Raw genomic sequence first — 20,750 nt, forward strand, 5'->3', positions numbered from 1 at the left:
AGAATTTAAATGGTAGGAAACATATCTGAAGCTAACATTAGGCACACATTGAGGTTGATAAGGATTAATCTGACCTTTAAATACTCCAAAAAGGTAGACCTTTTGATTAGCCGAATGTTCATCATTTCAAAGTCCTTTACAAAATCAATAGGAATCTTGTCTATAATAATAAGGATGACCATGCCCAGACATTTTCATTCCTGCAAATTCACTAACTTAGGCAGAAAGGGATTGTTGTTGTTACATGCTGCGAATTACTGGTGAGATTTTTTTTTATCAAATTCACTCATCTTTAGTGTACTGCTCCTTGGCACAATAGACAGGCAGCTTTTCTATTTTACTCTTCCCCCATGGGATTTATGTTTAACTTTTCAGGTATCTGGTCTCTTCTTTTGTTAGAACTTAGAAAAATTGATTTATGCCACTGTTATGAATTATTCTCTTTCCAAATATTACTTCAAGTATAGATTTCTTCTCTGGTTGCCAAAAACATCTCATATCATTGTTTGTTGGATATGTGGAACTATGGCTTTCTAATAAATCGTAACCTTTCTCACTGAACGAGCTGAAAAAAAGGTGAGCAAAAAGCTGAGGAAATATTAAATATCGACATAATTCTTTACTAAAAGTTTAAGAAAAAAGCATCTATGTAACATGGTATATTATTTACAATTTATAATAAATACAGTGTTTCTCTGAAAATAAGGCAGGGTCATATATTATTTTTGCTCCAAAATATGTTAGTGCTTTTTTCTTGAGGGAATGTCATATTTTTTTTTCCATGAACAACGATCTACATTTATTCTTGAACAAAAAAAAATCAATATTTATTTAAATAAAATCACATCATCACATATTGGAACATCAAAATAACTTTCCAAACCATGAATTCCATCATGAATTTCTTCAGATCTTATTTACTTTTGTGCATGTTAAACAATCTCCTCTTAACATAAGGGCCCGTCACACACAGCGAGATCGCTAGCGAGATCGCTAGCGAGATCGCTGATTTTGTGACCAATCAGCGATCTCGCCAGCGACATCGCTGTGTGTGGCGGGGATCAGCAACCGCCCCCCCTGCCGGGTATCAGTGATCACGCTTGATCGTCCTGGGTCATTTTTTGATCGTTGGTCTCCCGCTGGCCATCACGCATCGCTGCGTGTGGCAGCGGGAGATGAACGATCAGCGATGTTGCATGCAGGTTACCAATGGAAACAGCGGGTTTCTAAGAGCCGCGCGGCTCTTGGATACCCGCTGTTTACCCTGGAAACCAGCGTGCAGCGTCGCTGGTCCTGATCACTGGAGGGGCTGTTTATGTGACAGCTCACCAGCGATCAGCCTAACCATGTCCCAGCGATCCCATCCATGTCGGATTGTTGGTGAGATCGCTGGGACATCGTTCTGTGTAATGGGGCCTATATTCTGAGGAAGAAAAATAGGGATAGATTGATCACTAATGCCTTCAAAAGGAACCTGAAGACCTACCTTTTCCGACAAGCCTCCAACCTGAAATAACACTGGTTTCACCAAACTGCTGCATGACCACCTCAACCCTCACCTACTGTATCCTCATTGAGCACTTGTAGATTATGAGCCTTCAAAGGCAGGGTCCTCTCTCTTCCAGTAGCAGTCAGTGATTCATTTTGTTCAAGATAAATGTACTTGTTTTTTGGTTATATACACCCCTTTTCACATGTAACGTGCCATGAAATAAACGGTGCTATAATAATAAAAATAATAATAGTGATAGGCAAGCCCAAACAGTAAAGTTCAGGGGTTTGTACCAAACACAGAGTTCTTGAGGAAGTCCATGTAACTGTTCAAGTCTGGCAGCCCGAACATCGAGTTTCTAGCACGCTGTCACCTGTGTGACAGCGCAAGAAACACTGGTGGCAATGATCATCAGTAAGTTCTTTACCACCAGTAAGAGAGCCTTGGTTCCCACACTGTCAGATGACAGTTTGTGAGCCAGCAGCACTGACTGGCTCTTGCTGATAGCAGCGAGGGCATGCAAGATTGCTGAGAGTATTCATCAGCTGGTGCCTGTGCAATAAATAAATAAAAAAATGTTGAGTTTCCCTTGTTTTTTATAACCAGTGCAGTTAAAGTTCAGAGCTGTGGGCAGTAAACCCCAGCTGTCAGCTTTAAATTAGCTGTTTTTCAAAAATAGAGGGATCACCACACTGTATTTTTTAATTAGCTAAATTAATCATTCAAAAAAACTGAATGTGGTCACCCCATTTTTGACAACTAGCGAAGCTAATGCAGACATCTGTGGGCTGGTATTCTCCAACCAGGAAGCAACCATGGATAATTACCCTCCAAAGCCTAAAATAGAAACTCACAGCTGCCCCAGAATAGGCGCATCTATTAGATTAGCCAATCCTGGTGCTTTGCCCAGCTGTTACCACTTGCCCTAGTGCAGGTTTAAGAGGGGATAATAGTTGTGGGGTTGATGTCAGCTTTGTAATGTCAGCTGACATCAAGTCTACAGGTTAGTAAGACATCTATAAGATGCCCCCATTACTAACCCCATAGTCTTATTGTAATAAAGAAACAGCAAGAGTCCTTTATTTGAAACAAAGCTCCCCATCCTCTTTTACCCATTTAAAAAAACACCATATTCCTCACCTGTCAGTCCGTATCTGTTTGCTTAGCCTTTCCTAGTCATTGATTATAAGGAGGAGAGCTTTATGGGTGCAACATATGAGTTTATATTGTATTATGTAGTGAATCAGTAGCCAGTGTAATTACTGGCACAAGGTGAAGCCATGGGTGAAGTGGCTGGACAGAAATAAGAAAAACAAACCTGGCTGCCACATTCAGGATGGAATGGAGAGGAAAAAGTTTAGTTAGAGGGAGACTGATCAATAGAAAGTTGCAGTAGTCCAGACAAGAATGAATAAGAGTGATAATAAGAGTTTTAGTAGTTTCGTAGGTGAGAAAAGTTTGGATTCTGGAGATGTTTTTAAGATGCAGGTGACATGAGCAAATGAGAGATTGGATATAGAGAACAAAGGAAAGTTCTGTGTCAAATAAAACTCCAAAACAGTGGGTTTGCTGCTTGCAAGTTATGGTTGAATCCTCAAGGTAATTTCACTGTCAGGTATAATTAGGTTAGTAGAGGGAGGAAACACAAGTAATTTAGCTTTGGAGAAATTCAGTTTCAGAAAGAGGGAGGACATGATGATACAGGCAGCAAACAAAAAAATGCAAAACTTTTGGTCGCCACTGTAGCTGTTAATAGATCATTAGAGACTTTAGTAATGGCAGTTTTAGTAGAGTGTTAAGAGTGGAAACTAGATTGTAAAGATTCAAGAAGAGAGTGATCTAAGAGATAGTGGATTATAATGGAGTGGACCAAGAGTTCCAGGAGTTTAGAGATAAAGGGGAGATTAGAGACAGGTCTGTATTTAGCAGTACAGTTCTGGTTGAGGGATATCTTTTAAATTAAAGGGGTTATGATGGCATGTTTAAATGAGGAGAGAAAGATACCAGAAGAAAGACAAAGGTTAAATATTTTAGTTAAGTGAGCGGTGACAACTCTTGAGAGAGGCTACAGGACAAGTGATAGAAGAGAGTTACTGGTGCAGATTATAGGCAGGGAAAATGCAAAGTTCTGTAACAGTCTCAAACATGGCAAGAGAGCTTTATTTGCAGCAGGGAATGAATGAAATATTCTCATTGAATACTTTGTTCTGTACAAAGTTGACAACAAAATCACACAAAAATCATCAATTGAAATCAAATTTATTAACCAATGGAGGCCTGGATTTGGACTCAAACACAAAATTAAAGTGTAATGTAATGTCCTTAAAACAAGTCAAAATGAGGCTCAGTATTGTGTGTGGCCTCCACGTGCCTGTTGACCTCCCTACAATGCCTGGGCATGCTTCTGATGAGGCAGCGGATGGTCTCCTGAGGGATCTCCTCCCAGACCTGGACTAAAGCATCCGCCAACTCCTGGACAGTCTGTGGTGCAACGTGATGTTGGTGGATGGAGCGAGACATGATGTCCCAGATGTGTTCAATCAGATTCAGGTCTGGGGAATGGGCAGGCCAGTCCATAGCTTCAAAGCCTTCATCATGCAGGAACTGCTGACACACTCCAGCCACATGAGGTGTGGCATTGTTCTGTATTAGGAGGAACCCAGGGAAAACCACACCAGCAAATGGTCTCACAAGAGGTCTGAGGATCTCATCTACCTCTGGCGAGCACATGGAGGGCTGTGCACCCTCCAAAGAAATGCCACACCACACTATTACTGACCCACTGCCAAACCTGTCATGCTGAAGGATGTTGCAGGCAGCAGATCGCTCTCCACAGAATCTCCAGACTCTGTCACGTCTGTCATATGTGCTCAGTGTGAACCTGCTTTCATCTGTGAAGAGCACAGGGCGCCAATGGCGAATTTTCAAATCCTGGTGTTCTGTGGCAAATGCCAAGCGTCCTGCACAGTGTTGAGCTGTGAGCACAACCCCTGTCTGTGGACGTCGGGCACCAAGACCATCTTCACAGAGTCAGTTTCTAAAGGTACTAGGTACTGTCACACTTAGCAATGTACCAGCTATCCCGACCAGCGATATGACGCGGTCAGGATCGCTGGTACATCGCAAAGTGGTCGCTAGTAGAGTTGAGCGACTTTTGGTTTTTTAGGGTCGAGTTTCGTTTCGTGAAACCCGACTTTTCCAAAAGTCGGGTCAAGCAAGATCGTCCGATTATAGGGAAAAGTCGGGGTCGTCCCGAAACACGAAACCCAATGTAAGTCAATGGGGAATAAAAGTCGGCAGTGAGAGGAGGACAGGAAACACACCTACAGTGCCCATTTGAATGCCAAAAGCATCAATTCTTCTTACTTAAGCTTGTCAACCTTAATTAACTTCATAATACAAGTTACGTACTGAAAAATGGGGGTTATTTGGCTAAAGTTGTGGGGGGGAGGGCTGGCTGCAGGTTTTCATGTGCCCTGGGCGAAAGAGCGCCCCTTTAACACATACCACAACTCATCATGCTCCGATACGGCAGAGAAATAGCGGTATAGTACAATGAAAAATACTTCACTTTTTACATCTCATGACGAGGCCCATCTATTTCTCCATACAGAATCATTGGTCCCATATAATGTTTGAAAGAGTATATGATGAGCTCCACATAATGCTACAGTATATGTTGGTCCCCATGGATGAAGCTCCACTGTCTTATGGGCCCAAATAATGCTCCAAACATAATGGGCCCCATTTCTAATGCTCTAGTGTATAATGGGCCCTGTAAATGCTGCTCCAGTGTCTGATGTCCACCTTTGGAATGTTCCAGTGTATGGTGGGCCCCATCTATCAATCTCCAGAGTATAGTGCTCCCCAAAAATTTCTGTCCCAACATTGAAAACAATCAAATAAGTCTCCTCGCTAGGGAATCCCTGTACTTGTCTGGACTCCTCGTCGTTCCCATCTTCCATCTCACTGCACAGTATTTCAACTTTGCAAGTGCTGCGATCCTGAGCAAGCAGGGGGGGCCCACTCATTGGCGACGGCACTGGCACAGGGCCCCTGATAGTACGGTGGTGTGTCTGATGGCGGGTGGGCCGAACCTGCACTTTCATCTGCAGCTTCCTCTTTGTCACCGTGTAAGATGGAACTGTATATGGGAAGGGTAACCTGAGTTTCATCAGGGTCAGATTCAGGTCGTGTAGCGTGCAAGGGGAATGTAGTGGTCTGGGTCAATGTACCAGCAGATTCATCGAGCAGTGGCTGGGCATCAGTGCACTTGTGTCGCCCCCAGGAGTACGGTCGCCACAGTGGCATTACCTTCTTCCTAGGGAGTGTGATGTCATGCTTGGGAGCAACGAACGATCTCTCTAGCAGGTTAACTGATTGGGCGGCGTTATTCCCACGAGTCATGACCCTCCAAAAAGCGTTCATGAAGGCAAAGTGTTTGTTTTACGTGGGCAGTATGGTTGCAAAGCTGAACCTTAAAGGAATGTCCAGAAGGGCACCACCAGGAGTGGAGCCTACGGTTAAATTCGACTCCACCTGGGAAACCTCAACCATGCCAGCTACAGAACAGATGCACACATTGCAAGCTTAATTCCGTTAACAAACGAGACTCCGTCATGCCCCGCGGTCCGAGTCCGGCTTACTAGAGGGACACGTGAGGCTCTGGCACAGGAGATTGGCCAATAACTGGTGTGTCATGCCCTTACATGTCCGTGGCTGCATGTGCGCTACACTGAAAAGGCCAGCGTTTGTCGCTTACTGGTGCAGATAACCCGCTGAACAACGTTAGTGATGGGGATCACTGATTACAATTATTACCCGCGAACAATGATTTCCCAGTAAGTGCAGGTCAACCGCAGTTCCGGAATTAGGCCTAACCGTCATTCCTGAAAAAATGAAAAACTTACGTGTGCAAACCACAGGTGCTGTAGCTTGCTTAACAGCTCGCCAGCCGTTCTCACGCCCAGTATGGATTGCACGTGATTGAACAAAGGTTAGAAAGGGTACCGTATCCCCAGATAACATGTATGGATAGCGTACACATTCAAAATATATGTCTATACATCAGGAGGCAGGCTCAGATGGTGTTAGGCCCAGTATGGATTGCAAGTGATTGCACAAAGGTTAGAAAGGGTACCCTATCCCCGGATAACATGTATGGATAGCGTACACATTCAAAATATATGTCTATACATCAGGAGGCAGGCTCAGACGGTGTTAGGCCCAGTATGGATTGCACGTGATTGCACAAAGGTTAGAAAGGGTACCGTTTCCCCGGATAACATGTATGGATAGCGTACACATTCAAAATATATGTCTGTACATCAGAAGGCAGGCTCAGACGGTGTTAGGCCCAGTATGGATTGCACGTGATTGCACAAAGGTTAGAAAGGGTACCGTTTCCCCGGATAACATGTATGGATAGCGTACACATTCAAAATATATGTCTATACATCAGGAGGCAGGCTCAGACGGTGTTAGGCCCAGTATGGATTGCACGTGATTGCACAAAGGTTAGAAAGGGTACCGTTTCCCCGGATAACATGTATGGATAGCGTACACATTCAAAATATATGTCTATACATCAGGAGGCAGGCTCAGACGGTGTTAGGCCCAGTATGGATTGCACGTGATTGCACAAAGGTTAGAAAGGGTACCGTTTCCCCGGATAACATGTATGGATAGCGTACACATTCAAAATATATGTCTATACATCAGGAGGCAGGATCAGACGGTGTTAGGCCCAGTATGGATTGCACGTGATTGCACAAAGGTTAGAAAGGGTACCGTTTCCCCGGATAACATGTATGGATAGCGTACACATTCAAAATATATGTCTATACATCAGGAGGCAGGCTCAGACGGTGTTAGGCCCAGTATGGATTGCACGTGATTGCACAAAGGTTAGAAAGGGTACCGTTTCCCCGGATAACATGTATGGATAGCGTACACATTCAAAATATATGTCTATACATCAGGAGGCAGGCTCAGACGGTGTTAGGCCCAGTATGGATTGCACGTGATTGCACAAAGGTTAGAAAGGGTACCGTATCCCCAGATAACATGTATGGATAGCGTACACATTCAAAATATATGTCTATACATCAGGAGGCAGGCTCAGACGGTGTTAGGCCCAGTATGGATTGCACGTGATTGCACAAAGGTTAGAAAGGGTACCGTATCCCCGGATAACATGTATGGATAGCGTACACATTCAAAATATATGTCTATACATCAGGAGGCAGGCTCAGACGGTGTCAGGCACAGTATGGATTTGACGGCCCAGACTACACAGCGGAGGAGCAGGGAGAGGTAAAGATTGCAAATGCTGGGGCCCTGCCCAAGCAAGGGGGGCCCACTCGTGGGCGTCGGTACTGGCACTGGGCCCCTCATAATACGGCGGTGTGTCTGACGGCGAGTGTGCACCACCACCGTCAGAGACAATTGATTGCACTATGAAGGACCCTGTGCCAGTGCCCACGCTCAAGAGTCGGCCTACCCACCTGTACAGGGCAACGGCACTCGCACGGTGTCGTGCGCTAGGTGGTGACCCCGGCCATGGGGGTGTGAGGCAGCACAGTTAGGGAGTTTTAGAAAGTGGCATATGTTGATGTTGGATATTCAGCTGATGCAAAAGGTGAAATAGGTCAAGTCCCAGGAATAGGTGGACCAAAGCAACCCATTTTTCTGTCACCCTATGTGTCATCAGGGGAAGGTGGGACAAAATCCTTGGAAACACATGTGTGGTTCATTTTAATGAAGGTTAGATCATCCACATTTTGGGTTGACAGACGGGTCCTTTTTTCTGTCAGGATTGATCCAGCTGCACTGAAGAATCTTTCCGATAGCAAACTTGCAGCTGGGCAAGCGAGCTCCTGTAAGGCATATTGTGCCAATTCAGGCCAGGTGTCCAGTTTAGCGGCCCAATAGTCAAAGGGGAATGACCTGTGTGGGAGAACATCGATATGGGAGGAAAAGTAGTTTGTAACCATAGTTGACAACTGCTGTCTCCTGTCACTTTCCATCGATGCAGTATTACCAGTTGTGTGAGCGGTACTTGAAAAATCAGTCCACAACATTGTCATGAAACCCCTGTCTCCAACGCCACTTCTGCTGTGTGCACCACGAACACCTCTGCCAAGCTGACCCCGGCCCGTACGGTTCGTGTGAGAACCATCACCGCTGCTGTGTGCTGGGAATGCCTCAAGCAACCGATTTACCAGAGTTGCTTGTTTATTAGCCAATATTAGGTCAAGGTTCTCCTGTGGCATGATGTTTTGTAATTTGCCTTTATAGCGTGGATCCAGGATGCTGGCCAACCAGTAGTCGTCATCGTTCATCATTTTGGCAATGCGGGGGTCCCTTTTTAGGATCTGCAAGGCATAATCTGACATGTGGGCCAATGTTCCCGGTGTCAATGATGCACTGCGAGTGCTGGTTGGAGGAGCACTTTCTGGCAAATCCACATCCCTCCAGTCACGCACAAACCCTGTACCAGACCTTGCCATGACAACATTTTCACTTGCCCCACGAGATGCATCCTCCTCCCCTAAGTAATCATCCCCATCATCCTCCTCCTCCTCCTCCTCTTCTTCCTCCACTTCGTACAGGAGAGGTCCCTGAGCAGACAATGGCTGAATGTCATCAAGGATTCCCTCCTCCTCTTCCTCCTCATCAACATTGGCTGCAGAAGCCTGCTCCTTAAGGTGCGTCAAAGTTTGCATGAGCAGACGCATAAGTGGGATGCTCATGCTTAGGATGGCGTCGTCTGCACTTACCAGCCATGTGCATTCCTCAAAACACTGAAGGACTTTACAGAGGTCTTTCAGCTTCGACCACTGCACACCGGTCAACTCCATGTCTGCTCTCAAAGTGCCTGGCCGTGTATCCTCCCACAAATGCATTATGGCCTGCCTCTGCTCGCACAGCCGCTCCACCATGTGCAGGGTGGAGTTCCACCTTGTTGCAATGTCGATAATGAGGCGGTGGTTGGGAAGGTGGAGCAATCGCTGCAGCTTCTGCATACGAACGGAGTGTACAGGCGACCGGCGGATGTGCGCGCACAGTCTTCGCACCTTCTGGAGCAGGGCTGTTAACTCCGGATAATTTTTGAGGAAGCCCTGCACCACCAGGTTCAAGGTGTGAGCCAAGCAAGGTATGTGGCTGAGTTTTGAAAGGGCTATGGCTGCCAGAAAATTACGTCCGTTATCACTAACTACCTTGCCTGCCTCAAGATGTACACTGCCCAGCTATGACTCAGTTTGTCGCTTCAAGTACTCGGCCAGCACCTCGGCGGTGTGTCTGTCGCCCAAACGCATCATCTGCAACACTGCCTGCTGACGCTTTCCACTAGCTGCTCGATAGGGGGACACCTCGTGTGCAACAGTGGCAGCTACAGATGGAGTGCTCGTACGACTGCGCTCTCTGGACGAGCTTTCGCTTCTGGAGGAGGAGGAGGGTCGAACGCCTACAGCCAACTGTTTCCTATACCGTGGGCTAGGCAGCACTGTCCCACCACCGCTGTCCCCTGTGGACCCTGCATCCACCACATTAACTCAGTGCGCAGTGATGGACACGTAACGGCCCTGGCCATGCCGACTGGACCATGCATCAGTTGTGAGGTGCACCTTTCCGCTCACTGACTGCTTGAGTGCATGGACAATGCGGTCTTTCACATGATGGTGGAGGGCTGGGATGGCTTTGCGAGAGAAGAAGTGGCGACTGGGTAGGTCATAGCGTGGTACTGCATAGGCCATGAGTTCGCGGAAAGCTGCGCTTTCCACCAACCGAAAGGGCATTATCTCAAACGAGATTAGTTTGGCAATGTGGGCGTTCAAACCCAGTGTACGCAGATGAGAGACTGAGTACTTTCTTGACCTACTCATAGTGTCTGGGAGGGTGAGCTGGACTTGAGAGCTGCATATGGTGGAAGTAGCGGTGGACAGGGCGGACTGAGAGAGGGTTGATGATGGTGATGGAGTTGGTGTTCTTTCTGATGGCCTAGAATTAGTCTTTCGTTGATATAAGAGTGGGATTCCCTGACTGCTGTGGCCTTGCAACGACACCTCAACATTTGCTGCTGTGCTAACCGGTGGGCTTACAGTGGGGGAAACAATGTAGCGTTGCTGACTACCTTCGTTGTGAGCAGTTGCACATGTGGCACTTGAGGTTTGGTGTTGTGTCCACGCTTGCAAGTGCATGCTGGTTAAATGTCTAAGCATGCAACTGGTATTCAAATTTTTCAGATTTTTCCCTCGGCTAAAGGTCTTTGCGCACTTCTTACAGATAACCTTGGCCTGATCATGAGGATTTTGTTCAAAAAAAGTGCCACACTGCACTCCTCCAACTTTGGCAGACATTTTGCGGCCTAGCACACTGTGATCTTTTGACCCTCTGGACAAGCTGTCCAGCAACTCTTTTGATGTTTGGAACCTGTCTTTGGAGTGCTCCGGGCCTGCCAGATAACAGCTGTTGCGATGTCGATGTCTGCTGTGGATGCTCCTCATCTGAGCTATTGGAAGCAGCACCCTCTTCCCCCAATGGATGCCAATCTGGGTCAACAACTGGGTCATCCATCACCTCCTCTTCTATGTCATGTGCACCTTCCTCTGTGTCACCGTGTATGGTGGTATAGTGTGCGGGAAGGGGCACCTGAGTCTCATCAGGGTCAGAATCTCGCTCTGTACACTGCGAGGACAATGTAGTGCTCTGAGTGAATGTACCAGCAGAATCATCCATCAGCGGCTGTGCATCAGTGCACTCCATGTCAGATTCATCTTGGCCTGGGTAATTCACCATTTCACTTGATAATCCAGGCATGGTATGTGAAAACAGCTCCATGGAGTAATCAGTAGTATGGCCTGCGTCATCCTTCAATCTTGGTTGGGGTGAAGGACACAAGGAAAGGTGTGGTTCATGAACATGAGCCTCCAATGACGACTCAGTGCTTTTACTTATTACAACTGAAGAAGAGGAGGCGATAGGGCTGGAGGCTGAGTCAGCAATGTAAGACAAAACTTTTTCCTGATGCTCTGGCTTTAAAAGCGGTTTGCCAACTCCTAGAAAACTAAGCGTTCGAGGCCTTATGTAGCCAGACGATGACGCAGGCTCAACACTTCCTGCATTCGGTCCTATTTTGCTCTTGCCACTACCATCAGATCCACCACCAACACCATCATTACCTGCTGCCAACCCCCGCCCAATTCCACGGCCTCTTCCACCAGCCTTCCTCATTTTTGGTAGAAATGTAGACAAAATCCAACAAACTATATAGTAATGTAAAACAAGGTACAACGTGTCTATAGGACATGGGAGATTTTGAATTTCTGCAGACACTTGTGGACACTGGACACTTTTGGATTGTGTGAGGCCCAATGAATATCTGAGCGCTATGTGACAGGCTCGATGGCACAGCTGTGACAAAAGTGACGAGAGGATAAGGGAGATTTTGAATTTCTGCAGACACTTGTGGACACTGGACACTTTTGGATTGTGTGAGGCCCACTGATATCTGAGCGTTATGTGACAGGCTTGATGGCACAGCTGTGACCAAAGTGACTAGAGGATAAGGAAGATTTTGAATTTCTGCACACACTTGTGGACACTGGACACTTCTGGATTGTGTGAGGCCCAATGAATATCTGAGCGCTATGTGACAGGCTCGATGGCACAGCTGTGACCAAAGTGACTAGAGGATAAGTGAGATTTTGAATTTCTGCACACACTTGTGGACACTGGACACTTTTGGATTGTGTGAGGCCCAATGAATATCTGAGCGCTATGTGACAGGCTCGATGGCACAGCTGTGACGAAAGTGACTAGAGGATAAGGGAGATTTTGAATTTCGGCACACACTTGTGGACACTGGACACTTTTGGATTGTGTGAGGCCCACTGATATCTGAGTGCTATGTGACAGGCTCGATGGCACAGCTTTGCCTGTGACCAAAGTGACTAGAGGATAAGTGAGATTTTGAATTTCAGCAGACACTTGTGGACACTGGACACTTTTGGATTGTGTGAGGCCCAATGAATATCTGAGCGCTATGTGACAGGCTCGATGGCACAGCTGTGACAAAAGTGACGAGAGGATAAGGGAGATTTTGAATTTCTGCACACACTTGTGGACACTGGACACTTTTGGATTGTGTGAGGCCCACTGATATCTGAGCGCTATGTGACAGGCTCGATGGCACAGCTGTGACCAAAGTGACTAGAGGATAAGGGAGATTTTGAATTTCTGCACACACTTGTGGACACTGGACACTTTTGGATTGTGTGAGGCCCAATGAATATCTGAGCGCTATGTGACAGGCTCGATGGCACAGCTGTGACCAAAGTGACTAGAGGATAAGGGAGATTTTGAATTTCTGCACACACTTGTGGACACTGGACACTTTTGGATTGTGTGAGGCCCAATGAATATCTGAGCGCTATGTGACAGGCTCGATGGCACCGCTGTGACCAAAGTGACTAGAGGATAAGTGAGATTTTGAATTTCAGCAGACACTTGTGGACACTGGACACTTTTGGATTGTGTGAGGCCCAATGAATATCTGAGTGCTATGTGACAGGCTCGATGGCACAGCTGTGACCAAAGTGACTAGAGGATAAGGGAGATTTTGAATTTCTGCAGACACTTGTGGACACTGGACACTTTTGGATTGTGTGAGGCCCACTGATATCTGAGCGCTATGTGACAGGCTCGATGGCACAGCTGTGCCTGTGACCAAAGTGACTAGAGGATAAGTGAGATTTTGAATTTCAGCAGACACTTGTGGACACTGGACACTTTTGGATTGTGTGAGGCCCAATGAATATCTGAGCGCTATGTGACAGGCTCGATGGCACAGCTGTGACAAAAGTGACGAGAGGATAAGTTAGATTTTGAATTTCTGCAGACACTTGTGGACACTGGACACTTTTGGATTGTGTGAGGCCCACTGATATCTGAGCGCTATGTGACAGGCTCGATGGCACAGCTGTGACAAAAGTGACTAGAGGATAAGGGAGATTTTGAATTTCTGCACACACTTGTGGACACTGGACACTTTTGGATTGTGTGAGGCCCAATGAATATCTGAGTGCTATGTGACAGGCTCGATGGCACAGCTGTGACCAAAGTGACTAGAGGATAAGGGAGATTTTGAATTTCTGCAGACACTTGTGGACACTGGACACTTTTGGATTGTGTGAGGCCCAATGAATATCTGAGCGCTATGTGACAGGCTCGATGGCACAGCTGTGACCAAAGTGACTAGAGGATAAGTGAGATTTTGAATTTCAGCAGACACTTGTGGACACTGGACACTTTTGGATTGTGTGAGGCCCAATGAATATCTGAGCGCTATGTGACAGGCTCGATGGCACAGCTGTGACCAAAGTGACTAGAGGATAAGGGAGATTTTGAATTTCTGCACACACTTGTGGACACTGGACACTTTTGGATTGTGTGAGGCCCAATGAATATCTGAGCGCTATGTGACAGGCTCGATGGCACAGCTGTGACCAAAGTGACTAGAGGATAAGTGAGATTTTGAATTTCAGCAGACACTTGTGGACACTGGACACTTTTGGATTGTGTGAGGCCCAATGAATATCTGAGCGCTATGTGACAGGCTCGATGGCACAGCTGTGACCAAAGTGACTAGAGGATAACGGAGATTTTGAATTTCTGCACACACTTGTGGACACTGGACACTTTTGGATTGTGTGAGGCCCACTGATATCTGAGCGCTATGTGACAGGCTCGATGGCACAGCTGTGACCAAAGTGACTAGAGGATAAGGGAGATTTTGAATTTCTGCACACACTTGTGGACACTGGACACTTATGGATTGTGTGAGGCCCACTGAATATCACAGCACTATGTCACAGGCAGAAATTGGCTAGTGTATCACAAACTACAAGGTGTATGTAGAATTGGGCAGAATAGGAATCTCCCTAGAGTGCAGGTCTGTAAGAACGGAACATGTCCTCGTTTTATTCTCATAGAGTGACACACTGATAGCTTCATTGTGGCTGTGATAACAGCCGTTACACGGTACTGTGTGAGGAGCGTACACCGCTGTATGGTGTGAAAAAATGCACGCTCAGTACCTCAGCAGGACAAAAAAAAAAAATTGGGATTGCTTTTAAAAAAGCAGTTTGCGGAGCAGTGGGTAAACAGCAATGCAGGAATGTCAGGAAGCCTTAGAAGGCAGCCCAACAACCAATACCACTGATACACCACTATATAGCCTCCACTTGCACTGCACACACAGTGAATGATGTGTTGTACAGGCAAAATCGCTAGCAGCAGAAGCAGTTTTTTTTCTTCTCAGCAGGACAAAAAAAAAATTGGGATTGCTTTTAAAAAAGCAGTTTGCGGAGCAGTGGGTAAACAGCAATGCAGGAATGTCAGGAAGCCTTAGAAGGCAGCCCAACAACCAACACCACTGATACACCACTATATAGCCTCCCTTTGCACTGCACACACAGTGACTGGTGTGTTGTACAGGCAAAATCGCTAGCAGCAGAAGCAGTTTTTGGTGTCTTCTTCCCTGCCTAACGCTCTCCCTACAAAATCATCAGCAGCAGCAGCTCTCCCTATTCTGAGATCAGCATGAGTAAGATGGCGGTCGGCGTGCACGCCCTTTTATACCCCCTGTGACGCCCCCCAAAGCAAGCCAATCACTTGCATGCCCTTCTGAAAGATGGTGGTGACCCGTGCCTATGTCATCACGTTGCCCTCAGTGTCCATGGATCCTGATTGGCTGAAAAAGAGCGCAAAACAAACTTTTGAAACGCGACTTTGGCGCGTAAGTCGCCGACCTCGTGGCCGACCTCATCCTAGGGTCGGGTTTCGTTTCATGAAACCCGACTTTGCCAAAAGTCGGCGACTTTTGAAATTTTTCGACCCGTTTCGCTCAACTCTAGTCGCTAGTGAACTGCCACACAGGTAGATCTCACCAGCGACATCGCTGGGGATGGGGGTCGCTACTTACCTGTCACACTAGGCGATCCTGCGTCCTCCCGCCCGGCTCCACGCTCGTCTCTCCACAGGAAGCGCTGCAGGAAGCTGACGACGAGAAACAGTCCAGGACGTTCTCGCGCGATCAGCGATAACCAGCGGGGGATCGGTTGGAGGTAAGTATCAGACACAGCGATATCGCTAGCAATATCGCTATAACGTCACAAGTTATAGCGATATTGCTAGCGATATCGCTTAGTGTGACAGTACCTTAACAGTTTGTGCAGACACATGCACATTTTTGGGCTGCTGGAGGTCATTTTGTAGGGCTCTGGCAGTGCTCCTTCTGTTCCTCCTTGCACAAAGGCTGAGGTAGCCGTCCTGCTGCTGGGTTGTTGCCCTCCTACAGCCCGCTCCACATCTCCTGGTGTGCTGGCCTGTCTCCTGATAGTGCCTCCAGCCTCTGGACACTATGCTAATAGACACAGCAAACCTTATTGCCACAGCTCGCATTGATGTGCCATCCTGGATGAGCTGCACTACCTGAGCCACTTGTGTGGGTGGTAGATTCCGTCTCATGCTACTACGAGTGTGAAAACACAACCAACATTCAAAAGTGACCAAAACATCAGCCAGAAAGCATTGGTACTGAGATGTGGTCTGTGGTCCCCACCTGCAGAACCACTCCTTTATTGAGTGTGTCTTGATAATTGCCAATAATTTCCATCTGTTTTCTATTCCATTTGCACAACAGCATGTGAAATTGATTGTCAATCAGTGTTGCTTCCTAAGTGGACAGTTTGATTTCACAGAAGTTTGATATTCTTGGAGTTATATTCTGTTGTTTAAGTGTTCGCTTTATTTTTTTGAGCAGTGTACATTTTGAGCATGAACTTATAGTGGATGAAATCCTCTGCTAATAGCAATTTTCTCCAATGATGCTCAGCTCACCTTGAGTAATGCTGAACACAAACATGCCAGCCTGTCTCCTGTTCAGTTCCTCTAGACAAATGCAGTTGAGACCTTTGGTGACATAATTGTCATATGACTGTAAAGTCACCAATTGTCCTTAAGCAACTTTAACCTTGGAATAGATAAGCTGGGGACCTCTAAAAGAGTGGGTGCCCTAGGCGATTGCCCAGTTTAACTCCCACTAATGGCAGCCCCAATAGTAACTAGATCTTATTTTTGCATCTTATATTTCAAGCATACTCTAAAAATCCTGTAAAATTATGCTAGGGCTTATTTTCTGGGTAGGTATTAATTTCAGGGAAACACAGTAATGTTTAAAATCCTAACAATAAATCATCAATGATTGGTCATGGGGGTGCAACAACTGCTAACCCCACCGATCAACTCTTATCAACTATCTTTTATAGATCTCTTGTAACTCTGTTCTACAATATAAGGCACTTCTGCTGCTTACTATCAAATAGCTGGGAAAGCAATGAATTAGAGAACAAATATAGAGCAGCAATACAACATTAGAATAGCAGATACAGTTGAAACCAGATTATGTACATTATATAAAAAGACAAATATGCATGTTTTTCTCAATATCTGACATGAAAACATAATAGACCTTTCCTGATTTAGTTCAATTAGGATTACCATAATTATTAATAAATGCCAGAATAATGAGAGAGAATATTTTAAGGCATTTTTATTAGTTAATGCAAGGTCAAAAGTTTACATACAGTAAGATTAATATGATTTTAAACAATTCTGGACTGCCCATATGATGATGTCATGTGTTTGGAAGCTTCTGTATTTTAATGCCCACCTGAAACACACTGCATCTTTGTGTAGCATCATGGGAAATTCTCAAGAAATCAGCCAAGATATCAGGAAGAGAATTGCGGACTTACACATGTCTGGCTCATCTTTCAGTACAATTTCAAGATACCAGAAGGTGCCTCGCTCATCTGTAGAAACCATTTTACACAAGTACAAACAAGATGGGAATGTCCAGCCATCGTACCGCTCAGGAAGGAGATGGATTCTGTGTCCCAGAGATGAACATGCTTTGGTCCAACATGTGCTTATCAACCCAAGGACAAAAGCAAAAGACCTTGTGAAAATAATCATGGAAGCTGGTAAGATTGTGTCATTATCCACAGTGAAACGAGTACTATATCAACATGAGCAGGAAGGGCACTTTGCCAGGAAGAAGCCATTACACCAAATGAAAAATAAAAAAGTCAGATTATAGTTTGCAAATGCACACAGCAAAAAAAGACTTTAAATTTTGTAAAAATGTCCTCTGGTCTGATTAAACTAAAATTGAACTTTTGGGCATAACGACCATCATTACGTTTATAGGAAAAAGGTAGAAGTTTGGAAGCGTAAGGGCACCATCCCAACGGTGATACACGGGGGTGGCAGCATCATATTGTGAGGTTGTTTTGCTGCAGGAGGGACTGGTGCACTTCACAAAATTGATGGCATCATGAGAAGACTATGTAGTAATACTGAAGCAAAATCTCAAGACATCAGCCAGCAAGTTAAAGTTTGGCTGGAAGAGGGTCTTTCAAATTGACAATGACCCTAAGTATACTGCCAAAATGGTAACAAAGTGGCTAAAGGATAATAGAGTCAACGTTTTTAGTGGTTATCACAAAGCCCTGATCTCAATCCAATTGAAAATTTATGGGCAAAGATGAAAAGGCACGTGTAAGCCAGTTAGACTTACAAACCTGAATCAGTTACATCAGTTTTGTCAGGAGAAATGGGCCAAAATTCTGACCAACTATTGTGAGAAGCTTGTTGAAGGATATCCCAAACGTTATCCCAAGTCATTCAGTTTAAGGGCAATGGTATTATTTTAAATTAAAATATAACTTAATTTATATCAATAAAATATCATGAACTTACAAAACGTGAAAAAACACCATCACCAGAGAACACTTATTTGTAAAATAGAGAAACCACAGGGAGGTGCCTATCTCTGTAAAACTGCTAAACCGCCCTACATACCAGCGGAGGTTGGCACCCTATAACCTGCACAATGGCGCCCCCATCCGATGGCTCACCCTGCTGACATTACAAGACCCTAGTCGGGGCAGGGGAGCAGAAAGAATCTTGATAGGAAGGGACTAGAGGATGTAGCGAAGACATAGTGATGTGCAACTTATAATAGCTGGATAAAGCAACTAAATTAGTCTGCATAGATAGAATAAATAAAGCGACATCAAGTGGGAGCTGAATATATGGATGTTACCCAGACTTTCCCTGTAAATATTTATCTGCCTAATAGAGGGGGTTGGCACCCTATGATGACGAGCGGGGGCCCCTTTTGCAAACTGCTCCAGTTCTCTCATATTTGAAGGCTGCCTTCTTCCAACAGCAATTTTAAGATCTCTCCACCAGTGTTCAATGGGATTTAGATCCAGACTCATTGCTGGCCACTGCAAAACTATCCAGCCCTTTGTTTACATCCATTATTGGATGCTTTTTTAATTAAATTTTGGGTCATTGTCCTTCTGGAATACCCATGGCCTCAGACACAAACCCAACTTTCTGATACTGGGAATTACATTGTGACCCAAAATCCTTTGGCAGTTTTCAGATTCCATGATGTCTTGCATGCAGTTAAGGAACCCAGTGCCAGAAACAGCAAAACAAAGCCAAAACATCTTTGAAATCTTTTGCACCTCCACCATATTTGACTGCACGTACTATGTTTTTTTCTTTGTATGCCTCATTCTATTTTTATTAATCAGTAGAATGATGATGAAAGCTCTGTCTTGGTCTCATCTCTCCATGAGACACTTTCCCAGAAGGATTTTAGCTTACTCATTTACATTTTTGCAAACTGCATTCTAGCTTTTTTATGTGTCTCTGTATTGGGGTCCCCTGCTATAGTGTTTCATTTAAATGTCGACTGATAGTTTGACACTTGATGCACCCTGAACGTGTAGGACAGCTCCAATTTCTTTGGAACTTGATTGGGGCTGTTTATCCGCCTTTCAGACTTTCTGGCATTGCAACATTTGTTTACATTTTCTCTCCTATCCACGTCCAGGGAGATTATCTATAGAGCCATGGGTTGTAAACTTCTTGATTATGTTGTGCACCATGGACAAAGGAACTTCAAGATTTCTGGAGTTGCACTTGTAACCTTGATAGTGTTGATATTTTTTAACAATTTTGGTTCTCAAGTTCTCAGACAGTTCTCTTCTCCTTTTTATCTATGCTAAAGGCCCCGTCACAATAAGCGACTTACCAGCGATCCTGACAACGATATCAACATGTCAGGATCGCTGGTGAATCGCTATGTGATCGCTGGTGAGCTGTCACACAGACAGCTTCACCAGCGATTAGCACAGCGACACCACACGTGCAGCATCGCTGTGTTCAGAGCTGATTCATGTCAAAAATAGAATTAAAATAAAAAATGTTGTTATTCTCACCTTCTGACGTCCCGCGCAGCATTCCCGCCTCTCTCCACGCTCCGGTCCCAGTAAGCCTTTGCGAGAATTAACGCGATGGCGTCCGTTCTCGCTGGATCGCGAAGTTTCGCGGTCATTCTTGCAAAGGATCACTGGGACCGGAGCGTGGAGAGAGGCGGGAATGCTGCACGGAACGTCAGAAGGTGAGAATAGTAATATATTTTTTTTTTATTATTATTTTATCGCTGATCGCTGGTCTCCCGCCTGTCACACACAGCGATGCGTGCTGGCCAGCGGGAGATCAGCGACGAAAGAAATGTCCAGAAGTTTCCAAGAGCGATCAGCAATACCGGCAGAGGGGCCGGTCACTGATCGCTGTCACACATAGCGATCTCGCTGGTGAGATCGCTGTTGTGTCACAAAACTTGTGACTCAGCAGCGATCTCGCTAGCGAGATCGCTATGTGTGACGGGGCCTTTAGAGTGGTACACATAGACCCACAATGCAAACACTGAGTCAACTTCTCCCCTTTTTAACTGGTTTCAAGTGTGATTATCATGTTGCCTACATCTGTTTCTTGAAACAGGTGAGTTTGAATGAGAATTACATGCCTGAAATATAGCTGTTTACCCACAATTTTAGCAAAGTGACAGCAATTTTGTTGGACCTTTTTTGGAGTTTTGTGTGAAATTATTTCTACTTTGCCTTTTTTTCTCTGTTTTTTTCAGTTGTTCTAATACACACAATGGATATAAACATGTGTATAACAAAACATGTGTAACTGCAATAATGTTCTGTGAGAAATACTTCATTATCTAGAACAATTTCAAGGGTGCCAACACTTTCAACCATGATTGTATAATCTACATATGTTTCTTTATGAGCTGGTGCACTTTATATTTCTGCTACAAGTT

Source organism: Dendrobates tinctorius, unplaced genomic scaffold, assembly GCF_039654945.1.
Source record: "Dendrobates tinctorius isolate UK_male_01 unplaced genomic scaffold, ASM3965494v1 ptg000084l, whole genome shotgun sequence".
Classification (NCBI taxonomy): Eukaryota; Metazoa; Chordata; class Amphibia; order Anura; family Dendrobatidae; genus Dendrobates; species Dendrobates tinctorius.